The sequence below is a fragment of the Corvus brachyrhynchos genome, unplaced genomic scaffold (genome assembly GCF_000691975.1).
Source record: "Corvus brachyrhynchos isolate BGI_N302 unplaced genomic scaffold, ASM69197v1 scaffold4, whole genome shotgun sequence".
Lineage (NCBI taxonomy): Eukaryota > Metazoa > Chordata > Aves > Passeriformes > Corvidae > Corvus > Corvus brachyrhynchos.
The window spans coordinates 7,538,934-7,554,454 of NW_008237878.1; the positions used below are offsets into that span (position 1 = coordinate 7,538,934).

The 15,521-nt window shown below is 45.4% G+C and overlaps 1 protein-coding gene across 1 annotated transcript in view; it reads left to right on the forward strand.

Moving 5' to 3' along the window:
* Positions 1–1,704: 1,704 nt before the first annotated feature.
* Positions 1,705–15,521, forward strand: part of SLC6A6 (solute carrier family 6 member 6) — an 88,425-nt gene continuing 74,608 nt past the window's right edge. The window contains exon 1 of the mRNA XM_017732541.1: positions 1,705–1,722. The gene's annotated coding sequence lies outside the window, so the exon portion shown is untranslated. The remainder of the gene's footprint in view (positions 1,723–15,521) is intronic.

The following is a 15,521-nucleotide window of genomic DNA, read 5'->3' on the forward strand; positions in this document are numbered from 1 at the left end:
AGTTTGGTGCCATGAAATGCAGAGCTTGGAGGAGGTGTCTGGAAGCCTCTCATGGTTGAGGTGTGGTAGCAAATGCATGGAAAGAGCACCAGAGTTTTGAAAGCTAAAATTTACTCCATGAAGAATGGGAGACTGGTTGAGGAATTCAGAACCTCAGTAAGGGAGGCTCTTCATGAGCCTTTGTCAGTGAACCTGATACAGATTTCAGCATCACCAAGCTGAGAATTTGACTAGCAATTTCCAAATCCCCAGTGCTTCACGTGTTGGGAGTCCCAAACAACTGCTCTTTCAGACTCTTGTGTAATTGTGAGTCTTAGCCTCTCCTTGAGGATGATCCAGCTACCTTGTCAAGGAACTGCAACAAGACTGTGCATCTCAGCTGACTTGGAAAACTAATTCCCTCTGCTCTTGAGTGTCCCTAAGGCAATTTTTGGTGCCACAGCCTGAGTTTCTCCCCATAGAAAGGCCAGATATATAAAATTGCTCCTTACCCAGCCTTAAATCCCATTTAAGACCTCAGAATAGATTTGGGAGGATTGTGCTGAAAGGGTGATTTTCACCTTTGGTGGCTGAATCACTGCAATATCTGTGTTGAGCTATGGCACAGCCTGAACACTGAGGGACAAGGGTGAAGATAAGAAATAAATGGCCAATACCTCTTTAAGAATCTACAAGAGCAGAGTAATAAAAAAGAAACACAATAACTCAGACAATAAAAACATTATCTTACAGATTTTGTAGAAACTTTGCCTTAGGGATGCCACCTGGATGTGTTTCACTGACACAGCTGCTCAGACTTTTTTTACCTTTGCTACATAAAAGAATAGTGGCATCTGAACAGCTGTTTGGGTTAATTTTTTAATGCCTTCATTAAGTAAAAATAAAGGCAAATTACATGAATGAGCAATGTGAAACTGCATCCAAAGATGCTTTAAAAACTTTTCAGAATACTTCCTGGACCTCTTCCACAGTAAATATAGGTCTGTTGTCCATGGATAGAGCTGAGTCAGAAGGGCAAGTGGGGCATTTCCATTTGTCTGCTGACCAGGTGTGGCATTATCTGTCCAGCATCTCTTCTCTGTCCAAAGTAAAGACTCCTTTCGATCAGGGCAAATTGGCAGACCTGGTTATATTGAAATCAGTCCACAGTCACCTCACTGACTTCACTGAAGTCACTAAAAATGTCATTAATTAAAACAAGCAAACAAATGAAAAAAGCCATCCTAATTTTGCTTAAATCCCTTCATCCATTCTGGAACTGTCAGTTCTATTGCCTGCCAGGGAACTACTCCCTAAGAAGGTGGTTGAAGGGAGAACGGGAACAGAGCTTATAAGGGTGTCTGAATAGACATCATTTTCCAATGAAAAATGTCATTTTTTTGTTATTTTCAAAATCACTGTGTTGGGGCAAAGGGGGAGACAGAGGAGTCGGTGCTGATTTGTGCTGCCCCTCCTGACACACAGCACACTGAGAGCATTCCAGGTTGAAAAAGAGTCAGGTTTAACAGGGTGATGGAATGAAACAAGTGGGAGTTGTGATGTTTTTTGTTACCCAGTGTTTCACACACCTCTAGCGGCAAACCCTCTTCGTTGCCAAGACAACCCCGAAGAAATACGAAATCCAGAACAATACCCTGTGTACGAGGAGCCTCGTATTCTCTGGTGCACGCGTTCGTTGTGAATGTCAAGGGAAACGCTGCCCTACCCTCCACAGCGACCCAGGTAAGCCCAGGTAAAGTTATAGGTGATGTCTGTGAGATTATAATGACTTACATTTAGAGATTGTCTTTTGTCCTGGCGTCTACCAAAGCTCGAGGGCTGGCTCTGAGAGTCTGGGCACTGTATTTCTGCAGTGCAGCATTACCCAAGGCTGGCCAGGCAGCACCAGCAGGATTCCTGAGGCTGTAGTGCAAGTAAGTCAGGGCTGGAGAGCTCTCTCTGCTCTCCCCAGCCAGTGCTGCATGTGAAGGTGTCTGCAGCGAGCAAGGGATGCCAGCCTGTCGTGATCTGCCTTTACAGCGGTTTCTAAAGATTTCTCAGGCAGCTGAATGCAAGGTTGTGCAGCCATAAAGGTCTTTTTGCTCCATAACTGGGATATATCAAGCTGTGCTCTGTCTCTAGGTCAAAGGAAATGAAATGTGACTTAAGCCTCTTTGCTTAAGGTCTTGGCTCAGTGCAGGACAGTGGAAGGTCTGGAGCTTTGGGTTTGTTAATGCTTATTTATTTAAACCCGATGATTGAACCTCGGACAAAGGTCCAGGAGGTCAGAATAAATATCTGCAGAGACGCTTAGGGCACCCTCTTGCAGGTAGGAGCCCCAGGAACTTTTTTGTTTCCCAGAGAAATGTTATGTGCAGTTTGCAACGTTTAAGTTTTGCTTTTCCAAACTGTCTCCAAGTCATCTTTAAGATTCCCATTATATTCCCAGGGACAGGTAATAAGTGATAACCTTTTTCTGAAGAATGCCAGAAATAGTCGTTTTGCTATGCTTGAAGTTGTCATTGACTTCCTTGTTAGGAATGGCTACACCCTTAAGAAGTAATGTCAGCTCCCCATTTGGTTAAAGCTCTTTGATAAATGGGGGAGCAGCACTTGGAGCAGGGGACACTGGATTCCACATAGCAATGCATCCATTTTGCTGTGCACCCTGTGTGAAGACGAATCCATTTTAGCCTGCATTGAATCATAGCAGCATCCCAAAAGTAAGCAGGAGAAATGCCAACATCTTTTGCATCCTTTCATTCTTTGGCTCTCTTGCTCCCTCGGTTCTGTCCTTTTGTATCAGCTGCCTATCAGATATTCCCAGCAGGAAACTTGGCAGCTTTACGGTGTATCCTGATGAACATGGTCTTTACGTGGACAGGGAACCCTGGGGTATTGCAGCTTCCTCTCTTCTGCTGTACTTCTAGAACCACATCATATTACTCCTTTTGCAATTTTATGCTGAGAGCCAACTCCGGGATTTTGGGCTCTGAAAAACAGGTAGCAAGCAGTGGTAATTTGGTATGACAGGAGCACCAAGCCAGCAGAACAAACCAGTCAGTGCTGACAACTCCGTGTCTATACTAGTGACACTTGGGGGTTTTAACCTGAGACTAGCATGAGTTTAGTCCTGTAAGCTGAGCTCTGAAACTTTGTGGTATGAAGTGAAGCACAGTCAGTCAGGGATTCACTTCAGAAACTTACCTGTTCCAGAATAAGACACAGATGTAGATTAGCATTTGTGGAACAGAGGGTCAAACTAATCAGTGCTGAATAACAAGTGTTGCATATTTGAGCATCATAGCAAGACACTCTGAAGCAGAGCTGGTTCTACTTTGACGGCTCCATCAGCATGTCCAGAGCTTCAGCTTCCATGGCCGTGACAGTCTCTCCCTGACTGTGGGAGAAGAAGCCTTATGAATGAGACTTCAAGCAGCAACCTCAGAAGCAACAGTTCTGCACTATGCCTCCTTTGTTTTCCTGAAGAACAAACTCTACAATGCACTGAGAACCATCACACCTTCATCCTGTTAAAAGACACATCCTGTTAGAGCTTCAGGTGAGGTATCCCTGAGCTCAGGCCACTCTTATCCTCTTTTAGCACCTTAGAAACAAGCTGAAAACTCCTTGCTGCTCAGGAACAAAGGAGGTATGTGAAAGAACTGCAATTTCATAAACTGTCGAGTGGGAGTTGGAGCTATTATAGAACATCCCGTTCCAAAAGGAAACAAATGACAGCCTGACGCTGCCGGGTAGTAGTGACGTGTGCGGCCGCAGAGTGAGTCAGTCTGTGTGAGATTCAGATATGGACCTAGAGGGAAAACATTTGTGGCAGCAGGACCGATCACATGCTCATAGATGGAATTACCTCAGCTCATTTTTCACGCGTGTGTTAATGTATTTGCTGAGCTTCTTCAGCAAAAGGCAAAGAGCACAGAGGAAACAGTCGCGTGTAGGAGCTGCTCTATCTGTCTCTTCTTGCAGCCTCCTGCTTCCCACCCACACTCCTGCACAGCCAGTGATAATGTATCACGAGCTGTGTTTTGGTATAGCACTGTTTCGTTCAGTAAGATGGAATGTGCTGTTGTTATTTTTGTTATTATTTGTGTTATTTGGAATCCCAGCATAGCTCCAAAGGCATAGGTGAATTGGACAATTAAGTGAATTATTGTGAAATTATTTAGTTTATCAGTGAAGTGATGTCTTGCTTTAATAGCTTAGAGCTCAGATCAATGCTTGTATTCATTTAAAAATGAAAACCGAAGCCTAAGGATCCTTTTAAGGCCTGAAAGGAGTCTGTAGAGCTGAATCTGTGGTACGTGGGGGATGTGTAATGATGTATAAATTGTGAAATGAATTGGCTGTTTACTGGAAAATTATGGTGATCTCCTGGTTGTGGTCCAAGATAAGAGACCTTGGCCATGGTTTAAGGACAAGAAAGCTTCAGTAGTAATTCTACCTTGAGATGTTCCCATCTCAGCTTTTTTCCACACTGTTTTACTCCAGCTCAGCCCCCTCCCAGCTGCATCTAAACAACTCTTCGTGTGAATTTGCAGCAAGCCACATCAGGAATTGCTGATGGTTAAGACTCTGAACAAGACAGCCTGTAAAATAGAAAGGATTTTACTTTTTTTCTTCTTTGTGTATGTGTTTTGGTTTGGTTTTTGGTTTTGCATTTTGCTTCAGCTAGATCAGTGCCTGATCAGCATTGCCCCTGGGAACAACAGCTCTGGCCCAGCTGAAAGGCCTGAGTGTTGTGTGGCGGGGGGGACACTGGCAGGGGCTGATGGTGGGAACTCTGCGACAGCACTGCCACCAAAATCTGCAAATCAGGAAACCATAGCTGGTAAAACATTGCTTCATTCAGCAGCAAAACAGAACAGCTGCTGTGTCTCCAGAAGTTAAAAAAAAAAAGAGGATATTATTTGGCTACAGAGTGTGTAGACAGGGTTGGAGGACAAACTGGGGGAAGGATTTGGGTTCAGGGTATAGAAGTCTCATGGATGAAAAAGGCCTCAGAAAGCAATATCAGGCATCAAGTGTTTCCCATCTCTTGTGCTGAAATCTCATAAGCATACTTGACATTTCATGGAGGTTCAGTCAAATCTAAAGCAGAATTGCAGGCCTGAGTTGTAGTCTAACCCTCAAACAGCACCAAATTACTGAGCTGAGAGCAAAAGCAGAGCTCTCCTTGCACTGGAACTGAGAAGTTAGGCTTTTTCCTCTCTTTGTACAGTTACCTTATTGATGTTTCAAAGACTGGGAGAGCTCACCTGGCACCCTTTCCCACTAGACATGGAGGGTCTGTGCTGGTGTAGCTGAAGTCCATAGGTGAGCCAACCACTCTGGGATGGCTGTGACCTCCAGCAGCACTAGAAGAAGAAAATTACTAGAAAAATACTTCATTAGACATTTTGTTTATAGTAAAGCCTTGGCAAACCAGGCTGGCTGCTCCTGCCACAGAGGGAAGGGGACTGGCTTGAAGTAGGTGGGGTGCCTATCTCCCCAAAACGGCAAGCTCAGAGCTGGAGCCATCACCCCGAGTCACCATTATCTGCTGCATCCTTACATGTCCCCTCCTCTGCCCTGGCATGGGTACTCTCCCCTCTTATCAGTGAGATGGCAGCATTTCATTTGCACAGCTGAGTGCTCTTGAACTGACTCTGTGCATCCATCAAGGTCATGAAGTCATTCAATCCCTTGATGTAGCAGCCTCTGGTCAGGAATACAGGACGGCAATGCTGCTGGTGCGGCTGACAACACCAGGGGGATAACTTTCCTGCAGTACTGCAAAGCAGCTTTCCTGGAAGAGGTAATGGTTTGCCAGTATTGCAGAATGGTAATTTTAAGCCCATAAAAGAGCTCTTATTGTAGTCTCAAAGCAGCCTTGAAAACCGGCCGCGCCCTCTCTGTCCCGGGCTCAGATGAAGTGCCAGCGCCGTCAAAGAAAAAGGTGTTCGCAGCATGTGCCGTGTCCCGGCGTGGCTGGCGCAGGTAGTGACAGCCGGCAGGGCTTTAGCACCACGCCGGAGATTCCAGGAGAGGGTTTGCCTGCTGGCAGGCGTGAAAAACAGGGCTTCTGCAGCTGCTCCTCCGATGGCTCACGGATGGCATCCCCCACAACAGACCGCTCGATGCAGCCGTGCTGAGCGATGCTCCCGCCGGCAGTCCCGGCCCTTTGCCTCGGCACAAAGGCCCGCTCCCAGCGAGTGCCAAGGGCAGCTCGAGGAGGGCTGCGAGGGGCTGATGTCACTGCCCGGCCGCGGGTGTGACTCATGCGGGGAACAGAGAGCTCTTCATGGGCCGCTGAAAACACGAGCCCGTGGGAGGGCCTCGCTCCAGGAGGGAATGAGACAAAGGTGCTGGAATGACCCAGGGAGCCCGAAGCACGGGCCACACCTCAGCCCCCAGCACTGAGGGTTGGAAGGAGGCCACCTCCTATTTGGATTTCTTCCCTTGGGTTATTTTGAACAATTCTGCCCTTGCTTTAAGCAAGGATCAGGGTGGGGGAGGATGGATTTATTTGAGAGGAATTCCCTGCACCTTGAGCTGCCTGAATTAGTCAGGAGCAGGGAAGATGGAGCGGAGGAGGATGGTACGTGTCCTGAAAAGCACATAGGCAGGGAGCTCAGGCTCCCCCAGCAGCACGAGCAGTCGTGGCTGAGGCACATCCCTCAATAAGGTACCTCTGTAGGGGGGTCTCGCTGCCCCTAATTCACATTGGTGGAGGTGCACAGTGTCAGGGCAGCGTTCTTAGCAAGGCCCAGGTGAAGCAAATTCCGTGCATGAGAACAGAGATAACCAAACCTGCTGCCGCCAGACAGGGGAGGGGATTCACAGTGCCTGCCAGAGGTGTTATGCCGGAGGGGGAAGGAGCCAGCTGCAGAGCTGATGCTGGTGCCGTGCAGGGAACGGGCTCACGGCACCACTTCTCGGTTTGTAAAGTCAATTTCCTAGAAGTGACAGCACTTGTGGTCACAGTGACATGGACAGTGGTTTCTGAATACTTCCGAAAGTCTTTTGAGATTGCCTAAAGAAAAGGATCAAGTACTGATGATGATAGAATGTGTTCCATCTAATTATATGAGTGCTGAAATTGGCTATTTCCCCTATCTTCCATCATTCTGATATAACTGGATGCAGGAAGACATTCACAAAAGAAATACTGTTTCAGTGAACAACCCCATGCAACCCATTTTGGCAGATTTTCACTGAAGGTTCAGAACCAGCAAATTGAAATAATCCTACAAACTTACATAGAGTCTAAACTGGCCACTGCATCTAATTATTCTAAATAGTTCTTTTATGTCTGCAAGGAACCAAGTGTAACCTTCAGATTTAAATACCATTGAACTGTAGGACTTGGGAAATTCAGATTCTGCTGTACATCAGCTTCTGAGCCTGAAATTAAGATTTGTTATTGTGACTGCACATGCTGGGAATCAGGATGAATAGCAAACATGCAAATTCAGTTCTTAATTACAAGCCACATAGAATCAAAAATAGACAAGCCAGTTCCATTAATGGAGAAGCAAGCAGAACACAGAGCATGATTTCCTATAGACGTGAGGTCACGCTTGAATGTGGATATGGTAGTCAGGATTTTACAAAACTGCTCAAAAACTGCAAGGTTTCATGGATTCTCTCGTGACCAGAGATTTGCACCGTGTTTACTATTTGCTATTCACTAGTATCACTTTTCACTAATAGTCAGGAAAACAATGTCAGGTGACTGGTACAATTGATCAACACATCTAATGAATAGCCAGGACTGAACAGTGGGGCAAAGGGACAGTGAATGCATCCAGTGGGAAAGTAATGGCCCATGATTTTTCTGGGCAACAAATACATTTTGAAAAATATCAGCTTTATTTTTTGAACGAAGATAGGGTCATGTGCTAAATTTGCAATTAATATTATTTTAAAGAATAGATCAAACAGCTCAAGCAGATTTCCTCTAACTGACAAGTTCCATTAAACAAGAAAGCTCATTCTTAGTAGGAGATTTTAATATAACACTGAGAACAGGGAACAAAACAATGAATGGAAACATATCAGCAGTCAATTTCCTGAGTATTCAAGCCTGCATTATACTTTGTTCTTTGCTACAGCCATGGCCCTGTAATTATCAAGCGTATTCATGGGACTTTTTCCTATTGACACTCAGCGTGAGTGTGGCTGGAAAGAGATTAAGCTTTTGTGGCAGCCATTTGAGTTTGTCTAACTAAAAATAACCTGCAAGGCTGTGGGGAGCTGTATGTCTCAGGGGATTGGTGATGGTCTGCAGAAGCTGTGGGTCACAGGTTCAGACCTGTGTGCATGCAGGGCCCGTAGCACTGGACCCCTGTCACTGCAGTCACTGGCACAGTCACAAAGCAGTGACTGATGATGGAGCAGATGCTTCAAGTTGTTCCTCTGTTATATGACTAAGACATGCTTGTTGGACCATGAACGTCATCACTGGGTAAGCCATTGGCTGTTGGCTTTTCCTCAGAAAAGGAGCTTTGTTCCTGCAGGACTTCATCTACTCTTTCCTGTAGACACTATCACTGCTTCTCAAGTGATACTCTGAAATAACTCTAGGCTAGGTTATTCCCTCTCCATGCTACCAGTGGAGCCTCATTTTGTTATTAACCATTGTCTTCGTGCTTCTCATGCACCTTGTGCCTGGGATTCCACTGCCCTGTGGGATTTCTGGGAACCAGCCTCTAGACAGCTTTCTGTGCAGGTTTGCCTCTCTGCAGGTGATATGGAGAGATGTAGTGGAGAATGAGGAGCAGGGTCTGGAGGCTATTGGTGATGGCTGTGAGGAAGGAATAGGAGTGGTATGTGGCAAATGGACTTCAGGGAGAGGGAACTGTGAGCTGGTAGCATCTCCAATCTGAGGAAATCCAGAATGTTCATGTTAACACCTCTGGAGCCTTGATTTCATTTGTAATATCCTGGAGTTTCCTTTCCACAGCTGGTCAAAGCTGTGCCCATCCACTATCCAGGCAGGAAATATCTCTCTGAGGGAGCATCATATCTCTTGGCTGTTTGGTGCAAGTGTGGGCAGCAGTTCAGCTCCTCAGCTTGCAGCCTTGCTTCAATCCTCAGGTTTGAGCAGGCACCATGTCTTTTTACACAGTTCCCTGTTTCTGTGTAAACAACCATTTTCGCCAAAGATGGAAAACCAAAATCCTGTTTACTTAGGCTCCTTTGCAGTCCTATAGAGCAAGAGCAGCAGTGCTGGTGTTGTGGCTCAGCTCCAAATCAGGTAATTACTGTGAATTCTGCCCTACTTACACACCCCCCATAGTTTCAATTAGAGCAATTGTTTTCATTTTTCTTTCCTGCCCTGTCAAGTATTAATACAGTTGCTGTTAAGCTGCTCGTGTGGTCCCTCACCTAGGTGTTGTGTTTCCATGGTAAAGACAGACATCCTCGTGTGCATACCTGGACCAAACTCCCATCTGCACAGACTGATGTAATTCCATAATAGAGCTGTGTTGATTTGCACCACTTGAAGGTTTTCCTATGCAGAGAGCCACGTTCTGCTCTCTAATTAAAGGCTGTGTATGAATGCCTATGATCTATTAATTTTTCTACTCGCCCTTCAGCTTTGCAAATAACGTGAGGTTTGGGTAGTCGTTCACACTTCTGGTCACAGTGGTGATCCCTAGAGAATACAACATGCCTCCTTTTAATGTGCTTCCCCCCAGCTGTTCAAGAGTGGATCTATAGGGATATCTGAGCTCTTTCACTCTTGGCTGTAATATGGTAGATGGAGTTCATGATGTGGGATGTGTTATCTTGTGAATTGCTGGAAAATGTGTTATTTGGAAACAAATCTCTCCAAATTTATCAGGAGAATTAAGAATGTGGAAGGATGCCTGAAAGCTATAGAGCAACAGGAGATTACATGCTTGCAGTTTAAGCCACCTGGCATATTGAGCATTCATGTTCACAGCTGAGGGCTGCAGCACTTCTTATGCTGTTTATGTGATCAGGAGACCCTTCCTTTCATCTGATAAAGAACTAGGCTTGAAATGGCACGTGTTTGGGCTGGTGGGCTCTGTGTCACACGGTGGGGTGAGGTTTTTTGTCTGATTTTTCTAGTCTGTCACATGGCCCATCGGATGATTATCAGTGTCATATGCATGTGCTGAATGGATCAATGTTCGTGTGCATGAAGGCTTGAGCAGATCATGGTTGGGTTGCTCTGTTGCTCAAGGCTGTGGTGGCTGGTGTCATGGAGATCATAGTGACTTTGCAGGGAATACAAGTAAGCTGTTATATTCTATGTAAGATAAGCAGGCTTTGCCTTTCCCAGCACTCATTTTGGACAGTTTTCTGAAATTCACAGAATGCATTCATGGCTCAGTTCTCAGCAGACAAAGAAGCTGGGAACAGATCTTCTGCAAACACTGGGTTGACTCACATAGGAGGCAGTTGAGTTGCCTACCCATATGTGTCTGGCACTATATAGGATATGTGATATATTACAGTGCCTCTGTGTGTCCCACATGAGCTCTGTCGCCAGTAAAAGAGGATGTGAATTTCCTGTAGGTCCTGAATTTTACCCGGCAGCCCTGTGCAGGTGCCTTAGGGGAGTCACAAACTTTTCAAATAGCTCTAGATGCCTCTGTTCAGACACCTCGAACCCACCCACTGGTGAAGTGCTCCAGCTGAACAAATAGCGATAAAATTTGTCTTTTAAATGAGCTGTTGGGAAATTCAAAGATGTAAAATTTTCATTCTAGATTTAAGTTAAGACTACCTCAGTACTGGTGGGACGTGGACTGGCACCTTCACTCCACAGCTGAGTGGTCTGGTTTGGAGAAACCTGGAAACGGAATGAATGGGAAACTGACAGGTGTCTGTCAGCATCTCTCATAGGCAGCAGCATGCTTGAGGAAGCACTGAGGCAGGGCTTTATCAAAGTGCTGGGTTTACATTGTGGTAGCTCCTGCCCTTGAAGCTGCTCTCAGGGTGGTGCAAGGCAGCAGTAATCCCAAAGCCCTTCTCACTATCTCTCTTGTGTTAAAATGTCCAGACATCTGGTCCAGCAGGACATGGTTTATAAAAGTGGTACAAAAAATTGCTTTATACTTCTCAGTCCCATAGAAAGTGCCGAACAGTTTAGCACAAGGCACAGAGACTGTTTTATCTCAACTCTAAATTCTCATTATTTCAGGTAAAACATCTTGACTTTGTCTGTTCTCTCACATTGCTGTGTTTTTCTTAAAAAATAATTTTTATCCATATGGGGAAATATTTTTGTGTCTTCAGCTTCCAAAGGCTTCTGAATTTCTAAAATGACAGCAGCACTGTAGCTCTAAAATGACAGTCAGCGTGCTCTGGAGCTGCCCACCAGTCGTTCTTCCTTGTGCAGTAGCTGTTTGCAGAGTCAGGGCAATTCTTTACATACAGGTTTTTTTCACCCCCTTCATGCAAAACAAAAGGATTTGGTTGTTTTCCCAAAGCAAACAGTCTGTGTCAGCTGTCTTGCACTAACAGAAAAAACAACCAACCAAAACAGCATGAGCTTTTATATCCACGTCCATGAGTGGCAGGTCACAGGTTCCCTGCAGAAGCGTTGGGGAAGGTAAACAACGCAGAGCACGCCGTGTTTGCCATGCCATTCCAGTGCACAGCAAAAGCTGTCCCCAGCCCTTCTCTCTCTTATGCAGCAAATCACATTCTGCTGTGTAAATAGCAGTTAATAAAAAGAAGCCAAATTCTTTACTAGTTTCTGATTACAGCCCGCCCAAGACGTTTCCCTTGCACGAAAGGCCTGTTGGAGTTTAGGCACTCTGAGCTAAATCAGGGAAAGTTTTAACTCTTGGGCTCAATATGAAAAGAAATCAAACGGGAAGGAATACACCTTTCGTATCATGCTCTTCCAGAAAGAGAAAGTTCTAATAAGACAAAAGCCCAAAACACCGGAAGGTTTTATTTGTGCTGGTCTGTACGAAGCCAGTTATTATCCTATCAATTGTTTGTGTAGCCACTGTTTACACAAAGTGAAAGATGGCACATAGGAACACGTACCAGCAGTCTGTGTTTTCTGATGAGGCCCTGCAGTGCTAGAGCAGGAGCAGGGAGCTGGCTGCTGTCCAGGTATCCCCTTGGCAGCTCACACTGGGGCTAGAAGGGACTGGCCACCTGACAATTAGAAGAGCCTTAGGGATCTGCTGCATTTAGATGGCTGCCTCTGTGGGATAAGGTTGGCATTGCCATTTCTTGCCAGCCATGACAGAGGAGGGCTATGGTTTGGTGCCTCATGCCTGGAGGCAGGTGGCCAGGAACAGGGTCTTTAGGCTGCAGTTTTGGTTAGACCAGTTCAGTAAGAGCAGCTCATCGATCCTTGACACTGTGTGATGTTTGCAAAGGGTGTAATTACAGTATCCCGCCCAGCTTTTGCACAGGCTTTAGAGTAGAATGAGCAGATGGAAATCAGGTTTATACCTCCCTCACCTTCTTGAAATCACTCCTCAGAGAATTATTTACCAGGTAGTGTGAGCCTGGGTAAAGTACTCTGTAACGAATCACAATATTGGTGACAGAGACCTGGCCTCAGCTGGGCAAAGAGGGAAAAAGGACAGGTTTGAAATCAGTTTGCTGTTTAACTAGTTGCCAAGGTAGAGGTTTTAACAGAATAGATGATACTGTCCCTTCTTAAATCCTGCTGGCTATATTTCACACCATCTGGAGTTTGTGCAGAGCCCCCCTTGGGAAGGCAGCCAATAAAGAATTACAATAATCTAATCTTGCCATGATAAAAGTGTGAATAACCATTTCAGAGTCTGACTGGAAAACTACCGCAACCTGTCAGTGCTCCTTAGATGGTGGCCAAGAGGGCACCTGATGACACACTGGAAAGTGTGGCTCAGGAGATAAACAGGAGTTGGCTCGTACCAGACACTGAGCTGAAAACAGTCAGATTTTCACCAGCTGAAACAAAGGACAGAAGGAGAATATAACTGCTGGGTTTGGGAGAGGTGACACCCCCTATTCCGCTGATCCCCATGGACATTAAGGCACTTGGCACTTTTTGGGAGGGCTGGGGCTGTGTTTTACGGCAGTTGCTCCAGAGACACTATCTTTTAAGCCTTTGCAGCAGTCTCTGCTGGAAGCCTTTGGTTTCACACTTTTAATTGTTTCTCAGATGGAATGAGAGTTGGTCCGGTCTTTGTTTTCCAGTGTTGTGGAGTTCCTATTGGCATTTTTTTCATCCCACCCTGAAAGAGAATTTTCACATAGCTTTCCCCACATTGTTTGCAATCGATGATTTCTCTGTAATGGATACTAAAAATTTTAAATGGCAGCTTTTGGGACTCATTGGTGCTTAGGAGACAAGGAATGTGCTTTAGTGGTGTTCATGGCTTGACAAAAACTTGCTTCTTAGCAGCACCTAAAAAGAATTCCGACATTCACCAACATGAGCATGCTCTTTGCTACCACTTAATTCTCCTTGCACCACACTTTATTTTTGCTTAGTCTGGTGCATTATAGATGCTTCCAATTTCCATCCTGTCTCCTCTTTCAGTCTGGTTGCTACAGGGAGTGAGGATAACTACAGAAACCTGTGTCTAACTGTCTGAATAAAACCTGTACTTCACACTGCTTACAGAAAAATTATGCTTCTTTTTCAAGGGATGTTCCCAAAAGAGACACAATTTGAGGCAAAACAGCATGACTTCCCTTGGCAAACAGCAGCTTTTATGCTGCTCCACAGCACCAAAGAACGATATTCTGTGGCCCTTTTGCACACACTCACAGGTAAAAAAGTGGAAGTAACTTGCCCAAAAGTCCCATCAGCAAATGCTGCCCAAGCCTGGCTTCGTCTTTGTGCAAGTATTTAATTTTCTTTAAAATTCTCCGGCAGCCCATAGCAGGTGTTGCTACTGGGTAAGTGTTGTGAAAGGGTCCCAGAGCAGGGCTTGCTTTTCCTCTCTGTTTAGGTGAAGGCGTTTTCCGATTGTTACCAGCACTGAGGTGTCTGGACCCTTCCAAGGCAGGCTGCTTGGTACATGAGAAGTGATGCAACTTGTGGAACCATGCAAGACTCTTGCTGTCAGTAAGTGGACAAAAGGGACTGTTGGTGGGGGCAAATCCCTCAGTGTCAGCCTGCCTAACCAGCAGCCTGGTTTCTGCTTTGTGCTGGGACTTGGTGTTTTGACTACCTAGAAACTACTCTGGGGTGAAGTACAAGGATATTGATAGGATTCAATCATTGACTTGAGTGATTTCAGCACTTTTTTTCGTCCCATTTTTATTTCTAACCCCATGGCCTTTTGGAGCCACTTTTTAGGCAGCAAGTTTATTAGGGCAGGGATGTGACTTTTAGAAAACTCGTATTTGTTTCAAACCAGCACTACTTCTCTTTTGCTAGTTCAGGTCAGTGGAGTTACATCCCTAAATCCCAGGGAATTAGGGCAGGGATAGCCCCTGTAGCACATTCTCTCTGCAGTACCTTGCACAAAGACAAGAGCTATAAAAGAAGTCAGGTGAAGTTTTTGGAGCGGTTATCACCAAGTCATGTACTGATGTGCTGATGGCTTAAATCAGTTGTAAAACATGGACTTCAGAGGAAACAGCCCCAGCAGCACTGCCTGGGGCTTTTAAAGAATCCCATTGCTTGATAATCAAAAGCCCAGGGACAAACTCTTCAGTCCCTTTACTGAGAGTGTGCAGAGCAACCACCATCATTTAAATCACCATCTTGGGTAGCTCAGTGCTTCAGAAAAGGGCAGTTTGCATGCATTGCCCAGGGAAAGAAGATGAGCCCTGATGTGCCATTCCAAACCATGTGCCTGGCCTTTATGGGCCCAGCTGTAGGCAAGGGCTGGGGTGAAGCATGTCGTGGGAAGGCAGATAACACAAACATGAAAGCAGCACAAAACATGAGAGCCTATAAATAGCAGGAAATAAAGAACAATACTGTGATAAAATCCATAAGACAATAAAGACCAATGTGGGAGAGACCATTTCCCCCCCACCCTTCTCCAGAGTTTCTCCTATTTCCCAAAGCTGCAGAGATCATCTGACTGCTGTGTGGTACACACAGCTAAGCACCAACTTAAGTGCTTGGAGCCTTACACAAGTATTTCAAAACCCTGTTCCCTTTTCTTTCTTGATGTCCTGCCATGACTATTGTGGTATTTAAAGACATTTCCAACTCACCAGCTCGTCAGAGCAAGGAGAAAAGAGGGAAGAGGAAGGGGGAAAAAAGCCCTATGGAGATTTATAGTCATTAACAGCCTTTATACGGTTTCAGACATTTTTGTGGTAATTCTTTGGAAGGGACACATCCATGATGAGCTGGGGTTTATTTTGCCACTGGCATAAGAAATTTGACTGATTCCAAGCAAATATTTGCTGTTTACCAAGAAGAGGGTAAATGTAACTAGAAAATGGCAATGGATGTGAACTAGGAGCCTTGTTTAAATTTTGGGTCATTCCCAGCTCCTGACCTGGCCCCTTTGAACTGGACCCTGCACAAAGCAAGTCTCTGGCAGCTCCTCTGCAGAGTGAATCTATGGCCATGCAGTGGG